Consider the following 12,258-nt stretch of genomic DNA (forward strand, 5'->3'; position numbering starts at 1 on the left):
GATAGGTGGGTTGGGGAGGGAGGGTGTAGCACAGTGCCGTCGGTGACGGCAGCCACCCTCCCTTCCCTCCCTTATTGTTTAGGGGGATATTTTTTGTTGTTTGGGGGTTTGTTTTTTCTTTTAGGTGCATTCCAGGGTCTGCACCTTGGGGGTGGGGGGGGGGGGGGTACTGTCACGTCCTGACCAGCAGAGGGAGGCATTGTATTAGTTTTGGTCAGGACGTGGCAGGTTTCGTGTGTGTGAATGGTTGTGTTGGTGATTGGGACTCCCAATTGAAGGCAGGTGTGTTGAGTTGCCTTTGATTGGGAGTCCTATATAGGAGTGTGTGTTTTTCTTTGGGGTTGTGGGTAGTTGTTCTTGCATTGCGTTTTGTGTGCCTGTAAGACTGTTCCTGTCGTCGTGAGTATTGTTTATTGTTTTTGCCTGTGGATGCTTTACTTAAGTTTATTAAAAAACTATGAGTATCCACATTCCCGCTGCGCCTTGGTCCATTTCTGAAGACAGATGTTACAGAATTACCCACCAAACCAGGACCAAGTGGCGGAGGAGGAAGGAGCAGCAGGAGTACAGCGTGATGGACCAATGGACTTGGGAACAAATCCTGGATGGAGAGGGACCATGGACTCAGGCTGGGGATTATCGCCTCCCGCAGTGGGAGATTGAAGCGGCGAGAGCGGAGAGGCACTATTACGAGGAGAGAGAGCGCAACGAGCGCGAGAGGCAGCCCCAATAAAAAAAAATTGGAGGGGGCACACGGGACAGTCGGTGGAGCGGAGGTCGGAACCAGAGCCAGTCGGGATGACATTGGAGGTGAGCGAGGGCTACGAGGCAGAGACTGTGACAGAGTTAATGGGTCAATTAAAGGAGAGAGAGATGAGAGAGCTGCTAGTGTGGTGCATAAAGTATGGCATTCGCCCTAATGAGCGTGTCGTGGGAATGATGTCACCTGAGGCAGCTCTCCATACTCGTCCTGAGGTGCTTGCTGGTTGTCTGGTAAAGACTGTGCCTGCGCCCAGAAACAGGCCTCCTGCATGTCTTCCCAGCCCTGCACGTCCTGTGCCTACGCCCAGAACCAGGCCTCCTGCATGTCTTCCCATCCTGGTCAAACCCGTGCCTTCTCCACGGACCAGTCCTCCAGTGGGTCTCCCTATCCTGGTCAAGCCCGTGCCTCCTCCATGGACCAGTTCTCCAGTGGGTCTCTCCACCCTGGTCTCTCCTGTGCCACCTCCTCAAACCAGGCCTCCAGCGGGTCTTCCCAGACTGGTGAGTCCAGGGCCTGCGCCCAGAGCCAGGCCTCCTTTATGTCTCCCCAGCCTGGTGAATCCTGAGCCGGATCTGCCAGAGTGGCCCGCCGTGCCGGATCTGCCAGAGTGGCCCGCCGTGCCGGATCTGCCAGAGTGGCCTGCCGTGCCAGATCTGCCAGAGTGGCCCGCCTGTCCTCCGGCCCAGCCCGAGTGGCCCGCCTGTCCTCCGGCCCAGCCCGAGTGGCCCGCCTGTCTTCCGGCCCAGCCAGAGTGGTCCGTCTGCCAGGGTCAGCCTGAGTGGCACGTCTGCCCGGCGCAGCTATCGGCGCCACCGAAGTGGGCGACGCCGAAGGTGGAGCGAGGTCCACGTCCTGTACCTGAGCCACCTCCAGGATAGGTGGGTTGGGGAGGGAGGGTGTAGCACAGTGCCGTCGGTGACGGCAGCCACCCTCCCTTCCCTCCCTTATTGTTTAGGGGGATATTTTTTGTTGTTTGGGGGTTTGTTTTTTCTTTTAGGTGCATTCCAGGGTCTGCACCTTGGGGGTGGGGGGGGGGGGGGGGGGTACTGTCACGTCCTGACCAGCAGAGGGAGGCATTGTATTAGTTTTGGTCAGGACGTGGCAGGTTTCGTGTGTGTGAATGGTTGTGTTGGTGATTGGGACTCCCAATTGAAGGCAGGTGTGTTGAGTTGCCTTTGATTGGGAGTCCTATATAGGAATGTGTGTTTTTCTTTGGGGTTGTGGGTAGTTGTTGCATTGCGTTTTGTGTGCCTGTAAGACTGTTCCTGTCGTCGTGACTATTGTTTATTGTTTTTGCCTGTGGATGCTTTACTTAAGTTTATTAAAAAACTATGAGTATCCACATTCCCGCTGCGCCTTGGTCCATTTCTGAAGACAGATGTTACAATGTGTTTGTGGGTGATTATTCGTTGTGAGTGTATTTGATCCTCCTGCGTCACGGTTTGTTGTTTTGTGTATATTTTTTGGAATTGTTTAATTGTTGCATTCGGTTTCACTGGTTAAATAAATATGTGGAACTACGAAAACGCTGCATTTTGGTATGCTCCTTCTAACAGCCGTGACAAATGATTGACATCCTTTCATAAAGATGAGCATAAAAAATACTGTTTTAAAGAAATAATACAAATACCCAGCTATATTGTACGGCAAAAAAAGAAAAGAAAAAAGTGGGGACAATTTTGTTTTAACAAGTAATAAAATACACTTATAAAAAAGATAGGTGTTAAAAATGATTGGCACCCTTGTTTTCAGAACTTTGTGTACCTTCCTCTTGCGAGGATAACAACACAGCCCTTTTTTCTGGAATATTTACTGAGATTGGAGATCACATTGGGAGGGATGTTAGACACGTTCGTTCATACAGAATCTTTCCAAATCTTTGATATCCTTCGGTCTGGGCTTACAGACTGCCCTCTTCAATTCAAACCATAGGTTTATATAGTGAGTAGGGCTCTGGTCTGAAGTAGTGTACTGTATAGGGAATAGGGCTCTGGTCTATAGTAGTACCACTATATAGGGAATAGGGCTCTGGTCTATAGTAGTGCCACTATATAGGGAATAGGACTCTGGTCTATAGTAGTACCACTATATAGGGCTCTGGTCTATAGTAGTGCACTATGTAGGGAATAGGGTGCCATTTGAGTCACACATAAGACAGGAAGTTGACCTTGGTGAGGGTAGTCCAGAGTGTCTCTGTTTTCCCTCTATAATCAGCACCACAGAGATATTTTATTACAGAAGGAAGTGTCCTGCTACTGGATAGAGATTTACTCTGATATTGTTCTGTGTTTTAAAAAACTAAAACCATCCCCGAAAGTAGCAGGAACATATGAGTGGAGCTGAGAGAGAGAGAGAGAGAGAGAGAGAGAGAGAGAGAGAGAGAGAGGAGAGAGAGAGAGAGAGAGAGAGAGAGACAGAGAGAGACAGTGAGAGACAGAGAGAGACAGAGAGAGAGAACAACTCTTCAGAGGGATCAATCGGATTGTACGGAGCTCAAACTGCTTCAAAAAAAGGGTTGTTTCTACACGGACACTTTTGGGGTAATGTCTTAAATTTCCTTCCTGTATTTACATGTTGATAATTTGCATATGTATAGCGGGTAAATGTTTTTGTTTAGTGTTTTAGGACGTACTACTATCTATACAGACAGTAGACAGAACATCTCCACCTTCCCAGAGACTTTTTCCTTCATTTTTCTAATAATATATTTTTTTGCAGCCTTATATTGTATGTGTAATAACGCTAATGTGATGGTCCTTTTGTCAGTGCTTAAACAACTTGAATAACTGTCTGTAGAGTATTTTTTTAAATATTTTTCTAACAGTAGTTTACTTGTGATGAGAAATAGATTGATACCTCAGGCTCTGGTTTCCTCTAGTCACATGATTCCCATTCAGCTGCTTTGTTTGTGTTACACTCTGTTCTCGTCTGTAGATTATACGACCGTTTAATTTGGTCCTTTTGTGCTCATTTTGTGTGTCTTTTTAAAAAAATCAGCAAGAATGATTGCATGTTATAATTGTGTCTGCATGAACAAAATACAGACAAGAGAAGAAGAGGTGTCTTTGTTTCTCTGAGTGGCGGGTTCAAAATCAAGTTGAGATCTGGCGGTTTCAATGCGTTTCAGCAGGAAATTGTAAGAACATTCTATGAACATGAAGCAGGGAAATATGGATACATGGTGATTAAATACATTACAAAATAAGTTATGGAAGGACCAAACACTAAAAGTGAAAGATAGCGCAGAACTAAACAGGAAAATGAGGTCAATGAAGCTGTACAGCTCAGTACCATTATATGCTTTTATACGCTAATAAACACTGCCCCCAGGTGGACAAAGGTGGTTATAGCTAAAAAAAACATTTATTGCAGTAACTACTGTACAGCAAAGTGAACGTACCACAGCTGCATGTCATAAGATGACTTGCTTGTTGATTTAATCAATAAAACTAATATTTGTTACATTTACACTTCCTCTTAGCCTACAATTCCTTCCCCACTGGGCAAAAACAGGTTGAATCAACGTTTTTTTCCCACGTAATTTCAACCAAAACAATCTATGTGATGAAGTTGAATCAACGTGGAAAACTGATTGGATTTGGAAGAAAGTAACCGATTTCGTATCTCCCCCCCACCACCTAACGTTTAACCTAAATCCAACGACAACTCAACCAAATGTAAATCAAAACTAGACGTTGAACTGAAGTCTGTGCCAAGTGGGTGGTTATTTTGCATGGAAATAAAAAAATATTTTGATATATTTTTTTATAGAAAGGCAGAAAAAAACGATTTATGACTAAAAATGAATGACAGACTGACTTTTTGTTGTAATATCTATGAGGGGAAACTTGCGTTACATGATCTTACCCAAACCAGACATGGTATGGTTTTATCAATACCATCATCAATACTGTATCTCATCATCAATACTGTATCTCATCATCAATACTGTATCTCATCATCAATACTGTATCTCATCATCAATACTGTATCTCATAGTCCCGTGTGGCTCGCTTGGTAGAGCATGGCACTTGCAATGCCAGGGTTGTGGGTTCGATTCCCATGGGGGACCAGTATGAAATGTATGCATTCACTACTGTAAGTCGCTCTGGATAGGAGTGTCTGCTAAATAGACTAAAATGTAAACTGGCATAATCAATGGCCGTGACAGTGGATGATGGACGATGCCCACGATTCAGCACAGTTCAGATTGCTAGCCTTAATGTACAGTGAAAACGGGTGAATCAGGTAACTTAACTGTATTGGAGAGGTTAAAACGTGTGAAATAGATATATATGAACTGATATTGTATAGCTAATACTTTCCAAAGAGACCGCTAGTTTTTCGTAGATTCCTTGGCTAACAACGTTTGTCTAACTACAGTTGTTGGTTTGGGGCTGGTTTTAACCACCATCTGGGATGTTCTAGCAAATTACATAGACAAATATTCAATATTTCAACATAATCTCTAGTCACGTTTGAAAGGTCTCTATAGGCTACACAATGTATACACACAGTACCTGTCAAAAGTTTGGACAAACCTACTCATTCAAGGATTTGTCTTTATTTTTTTTTACTATTTTCTACATTGTAGAATAATAGTGAAGACATCAAAACTATGAAATAACACACATGGAATCATGTAGTAACCTAAAAATTGTTAAACAAATTCAAATATATTTTAGATTCTTCAAAGTAGCCGCCCTTTGCCTTGATGACAGCTTTGCACACTCTTGGCATTCTCTCAACCAGCTTCACCTGGAATGCTTTTTCAACGGTGTTGAAGGAGTTCCCACATATGCTGAGCTCTAGTTGGCTGCTTTTCCAACTCATCCCAAACCATCTCAATTGGGTTGAAGTTGGGTGATTGTGGAGGCCAGGTCATCTGATGCAGCACTCCATCACTCTCCTTCTTGGTCAAATAGCCCTTACACAGCCTGGAGGTGTGTTGGGTCATTGTCCTGTTGAAAAACAAATGATAGTCCCACTATGCGCAAACCAGATGAGATGGCTTATCACTTCAGAATGCTGTGGTAGCCATGCTGGTTAAGTGTGCCTTGAATTCTAACTAAATCACAGACAGTGTCACCAATAAAGCACCCCCACACCATCACACCTCCTCCATGCTTCACAGTGGGAACCACACATGCAGAGATCATCCGTTCACCTACTCTGCGTCTCACAAAGACACGGCGTTTGGAACCAAAAATCTCAAATTTGGACTCATCAGACCAAAGGACAGATTTCCGCTGGTCTAATGTCCATTGCTTGTGTTTCTTGGCACAAGCAAGTCTCTTCTTCTCATTGGTGTCCTTTAGTAGTGGTTTCTTTGCAGCAATTCAACCATGAAGGTCTGATTTCATGCAGTGTCCTCTAAACAGTTGATGTTGACATGTGTCTGTCACTTTGATGTAATGTCCTTAAAACAAGTCAAAATGAGGCTCAGTAGTGTGTGTGGCCTCCACGTGCCTGTATGACCTCCCTACAATGCCTGGGCATGCTCCTGATGAGGTAATGATGGTCTCCTGAGGGATCTCCTCCCAGACCTGGACTAAAGCATCCGCCAACTCCTGGACAGTCTGTGGTGCAACGTGGCGTTGGTGGATGGAGCGAGACATGATGTCCCAGATGTGCTCAATTGAATTCAGGTCTGGGGAACGGGCGGGCCAGTCCATAGCATCAATGCCTTCCTCTTGCAGGAACTGCTGACACACTCCAGCCACATGAGGTCTAGCATTGTCTTGCATTAGGAGGAACCCAGGGCCAACCGCACCAGCATATGGTCTCACAAGGGGTCAGAGGATCTCATCTCGGTACCTAATGGCAGTCAGGCTACCTCTGGCGAGCACATGGAGGGCTGTGCAGCCCCCCAAAGAAATGCCACCCCACACCATGACTGACCCACCGCCAAACCGGTCATGTTGGAGGATGTTGCAGGCAGCAGAACTTTCTCCATGGCGTCTCCAGACTCTGTCACGTCTGTCACGTGCTCAGTGTGAACCTGCTTTCATCTGTGAAGAGCACAGGGTGCCAGTGGCGAATTTGCCAATCTTGGTGTTCTCTGGCAAATGCCAAACGTCCTGCACGGTGTTGGGCTGTAAGCACAACCCCCACCTGTGGATGTCGGGCCCTCATACCACCCTCATGGAGTCTGTTTCTAACCGTTTGAGCAGACACATGCACATTTGTGGCCTGCTGGAGGTCCTTTTGCAGGGCTCTGGCAGTGCTTCTCCTGCTCCTCCTTGCACAAAGGCGGAGGTAGCGGTCCTGCTGCTGGGTTGTTGCCCTCCTACGGCCTCCTCCATGTCTCCTGATGTACTGGCCTGTCTCCGGGTAGCGCCTCCATGCTCTGGACACTACGCTGACAGACACAGCAAACCTTCTTGCCACCGCTCGCATTGATGTGCCATCCTGGATGAGCTGCACTACCTGAGCCACTTGTGTGGGTTTTAGACTCCGTCTCATGCTACCACTAGAGTGAAAGCACCGCCAGCATTCAAAAGTGACCAAAACATCAGCCAGGAAGCATAGGAACTGAGAAGTGGTCTGTGGTCCCCACCTGCAGAACCACTCCTTTATTGGGGGTGTCTTGCTAATTGCCTATAATTTCCACCTGTTGTCTATTCCATTTGCACAACAGCATGTGAAATGTATTGTCAATCAGTGTTGCTTCCTAAGTGGACAGTTTAATTTCACAGAAGTGTGATTGACTTGGAGTTACATTGTGTTGTTTAAGTGTTCCCTTTATTTTTTGGAGCAGTGTATATCTCACTCTATAACCTATTGATTTAAGACTAAGTGTTGGAAGGGTGTAGTTGTCATAGTTGTCGTAGGATGAAAGAGCGGACCAAAGTGCAGCGTGTGTGTCGTTCCACATTTTATTTACACTGTGAAACTTTGCAATACATACAAATAAACTAAAGAACAAAAAAAAAAACGTGACGCAGAGGTGAAACATACACTACTCAAAAAAACAATCTCCCACAAACCCAGGTGGGAAAACCCCCTACTTAAGTATGATCTCCAATTAGAGACAATGAGGACCAGCTGCCTCTAATTGGAGATCATCCCAAACAAAACCAACATAGAAATACAAAACTAGAACAACCCAACATAGAAATACAAAACATAGAAGAAGAAAAACCCTGTCATGCCCTTACCTACTCTACCATAGAAAATAACATCTTTCTATGGTCAGGATGTGACATTACCCCCCATCCCCTACTGTCTATGGTGGCTCTGGTGCAGTACACATAACCTTCCCATCCCTCGAACCTTCCCATCCCTGCAGTACACATAATCTTCCCATCCCTCGGATCCTCCAACAGAGGAGGCGGCTCCGGTTCGGGGCGTAACCCCCGCTCCGCCCGCTGATCCCTCCGCTTTTGAGTCACCGGACTGTGGATCATCACCGGAGGTTCTGGACTGCCGACCGCCGCTGGAGACTCCAGACTGGGGGACGTCGCTGGAGGCTCCGGACTGCGGGCCCTCTCAGAAGGTTCCGGACTGCGGGCCCTCTCAGGAGGTTCCGGACTACGGGCCGTCTCAGGAGGTTCTGGACTGCCGACCGCCGCTGGAGACTCCGGACTGGGTGATGTCGCTGGAGGCTCCAGTCTGGGGGATGTCGCTGGAGGCTCCAGACTGTGGGCCCTCTCAGGAGGTTCCGGATTGTGGGCCTTCTCAGGAGGTTCCGGACTGGGTACCGTCGCTGCAGGCTCCATGCCATGGATCACCACTGGAGGCTTCATGCCATGAATCATCCCTACACTCTAAATTCCAAGCATCTGCCTCTAACCCTAGGAAGCTCTTTGCCACCTTCTCCTCCCTCCTGAATCCTCTCCCCCTCCCCCCCTCCTCCCTCTCTGCGGATGACTTCGTCAACCATTTTGAAAAGAAGGTTGACGACATCCGATCCTCGTTTGCTAAGTCAAACGACACTGCTGGTCCTGCTCACACTGCCCTACCCGGTGCTTTGACCTCTTTCTCCCTTTCTCTCCAGATGAAATCTCGCGTCTTGTGACGGCCGGCCGCCCAACAACCTGCCCACTTGACCCTATCCCCTCCTCTCTTCTCCAGACCATTTCCGGAGACCTTCTCCCTTACCTCACCTCGCTCATCAACTCATCCTTGACCGCTGGCTACGTCCCTTCCGTCTTCAAGAGAGCGAGAGTTGCACCCCTTCTGAAAAAACCTACAATCGATCCCTCCGATGTCAACAACTACAGACCAGTATCCCTTCTTTCTTTTCTCTCCAAAACTCTTGAACGTGCCGTCCTTGGCCAGCTCTCCTGCTATCTCTCTCAGAATGACCTTCTTGATACAAATCAGTCAGGTTTCAAGACTGGTCATTCAACTGAGACTGCTCTTCTCTGTGTCACGGAGGCTCTCCGCACTGCTAAAGCTAACTCTCTCTCCTCTGCTCTCATCCTTCTAGACCTATCAGCTGCCTTTGATACTGTGAACCATCAGCTCCTCCTCTCCACCCTCTCCGAGTTGGGTATCTCCGGCGCGGCCCACGCTTGGATTGCGTCCTACCTGACAGGTCTCTCCTACCAGGTGGCGTGGCGAGAATCTGTCTCCGCACCACGTGTTCTCACCACTGGTGTCCCCCAGGACTCTGTTCTAGGCCCTCTCCTATTCTCGCTATACACCAAGTCACTTGGCTCTGTCATATCCTCACATGGTCTCTCCTATCTTTGCTATGCAGACGACACACAATTAATCTTCTCCTTTCCCCCTTCTGATAACCAGGTGGCGAATCGCATCTCTGCATGTCTGGCAGACATATCAGTGTGGATGACGGATCACCACCTCAAGCTGAACCTCGGCAAGACGGAGCTGCTCTTCCTCCCGGGGAAGGACTGCCCGTTCCATGATCTCGCCATCACGGTTGACAACTCCCTTGTGTCCTCCTCCCAGAGTGCTAAGAACCTTGGCGTGACCCTGGACAACACCCTGTCGTTCTCCACTAACATCAAGGCGGTGACCCGATCCTGTAGGTTCATGCTCTACAACATTCGCAGAGTACGACCCTGCCTCACACAGGAAGCGGCGCAGGTCCTAATCCAGGCACTTGTCATCTCCCGTCTGGATTACTGCAACTCGCTGTTGGCTGGGCTCCCTGCCTGTGCCATTAAACCCCTACAACTCATCCAGAATGCCGCAGCCTGTCTGGTGTTCAACCTTCCCAAGTTCTCTCACGTCACCCCGCTCCTCCGCTCTCTCCACTGGCTTCCAGTTGAAGCTCGCATCCGCTACAAGACCATGGTGCTTGCCTACGGAGCTGTGAGGGGAACGGCACCTCCGTACCTTCAGGCTCTGATCAGGCCCTACACCCAAACAAGGGCACTGCGTTCATCCACCTCTGGCCTGCTCGCCTCCCTACCTCTGAGGAAGCACAGTTCCTGCTCAGCCCAGTCAAAACTGTTCGCTGCTCTGGCACCCCAATGGTGGAACAAGCTCCCTCACGACGCCAGGACAGCGGAGTCAATCACCACCTTCCGGAGACACCTGAAACCCCACCTCTTTAAGGAATACCTGGGATAGGATAAAGTAATCCTTCTACCCCCCCCCCTTAAAAGATTTAGATGCACTATTGTAAAGTGGTTGTTCCACTGGATATCATAAGGTGAATGCACCAATTTGTAAGTCGCTCTGGATAAGAGCATCTGCTAAATGACTTAAATGTAAATGTACAGGCTCCGGGCCATGGATCATCACTGGAGGCTTCTTACGTGGAGCCGGAACAGGTCTCACCGGACTGTGGAACGTCGTTGGAAGGTCTGGACTGGGGGACGTCGCCGGAAGCTCTGGACTGGGAACTGTCGCCGGAGGCCTGATGCATGTGGGTGGCACAGGAGGCGCCAGACTGGTGACACGCACCTCAGGGCCAGTACGAGGAGCAGGCACAGGGCGTACCAGGCTGGATAGACTCACTGGAGGCCGGGTACGTGAGGCAGCCACAGGATATACTTTTTCAAAATTGTAATAGATTTATTTTAGGGAGGGGGGGTCAACTTTATTTCCAAGTACATATAGTTTACTCAAGAGCAGTTTTTCATTTTTACGTTAAATAGTTAATGTTGGTAATCATTCTGCAAGCAGGACAGCACAGTCGGGAGGAGAAGCTTGATTTCCAAAAGTTCCAAGTGGTCAAAACCATGTCTTAGTGTCACGATTCCCACCGACGGTGGCGCCCCCTACTGCTCGGGTGGCGCTCGGCGGTCGTCGTCACCGGCCTATTAGCTACCACTGATTCCCTTTTTTGGTTTTCCCTTGTTTTGGTTTTGTGCACCTGTGTTTAGTTTGGTTAATTAGCGGGGCTATTTAATTTAGCTGGTCCGCTTCCGTGTTGTGCGGGATTATTTCGTTACTGACGGCGCATGTTCGTGTCGGCGCTGTTTTACGCCGTATGTGTTTTCTCCCCTGGTTTGGGAATATTTGTTTTGTGTGTGAGCGTACATTAAATACACCACTACCCTGTGCTCGCTGCTTCCTATGCCTCATTCCTTCACCACGACTACCAAGCCATTACAATTAGCTATAATTCATTAGGTATGTCTTAGCTATAATTCATTAGGTATGTCTTAGCTATAATTCATTAGGTATGTCTTAGCAATAATTCATTAGGTATGTCTTAGCTATAATTCATTAGGTATGTCTTAGCTATAATTCATTAGGTATGTCTTAGCTATAATTCATTAGATATGTCTTAGCTAAAATTCATTAGGTATGTCTTAGCTATAATTCATTAGGTATGTCTTAGCTATAATTCATTAGGTATGTCTTAGCTATAATTCATTAGGTATGTCTTAGCTACAATTCATTAGGTATGTCTTAGCTATAATTCATTAGGTATGTCTTAGCTATAATTAATTAGGTATATCTTAGCTATAATTCATTAGATATGTCTTAGCTATAATTCATTAGGTATGTCTTAGCTATAATTCATTAGGTATGTCTTAGCTATAAATCATTTGGAATGTCTTAGCTATAATTCATTAGGTATGTCTTAGCTATAATTCATTAGGTATGTCTTAGCTATAATTCATTAGGTATGTCTTAGCTATAATTCACATAGGTATGTCTTAGCTATAATTCACATAGGTATGTCTTAGCTATAATTCATTAGATATGTCTTAGCTAAAATTCATTAGGTATGTATTAGCTATAATTCATTAGGTATGTCTTAGCTATAATTCATTAGGTATGTCTTAGCTACAATTCATTAGGTATGTCTTAGCTATAATTCATTAGGTATGTCTTAGCTATAATTCATTAGGTATGTCTTAGCTATAATTCATTTGGTATATCTTAGCTATAATTCATTACATATGTATTAGCTATAATTCATTAGGTATGTCTTAGCTATAATTCATTAGGTATGTCTTAGCTATAATTCATTAGGTATGTCTTAGCTATAATTCACATAGGTATGTCTTAGCTGTAATTCATTAGGTATGTCTTAGCTATAATTCATTAGATATGTCTTAGCT

Source organism: Salmo salar, chromosome 11 (assembly GCF_965601325.2).
Source record: "Salmo salar chromosome 11, fSalSal1, whole genome shotgun sequence".
Taxonomy (NCBI): Eukaryota; Metazoa; Chordata; class Actinopteri; order Salmoniformes; family Salmonidae; genus Salmo; species Salmo salar.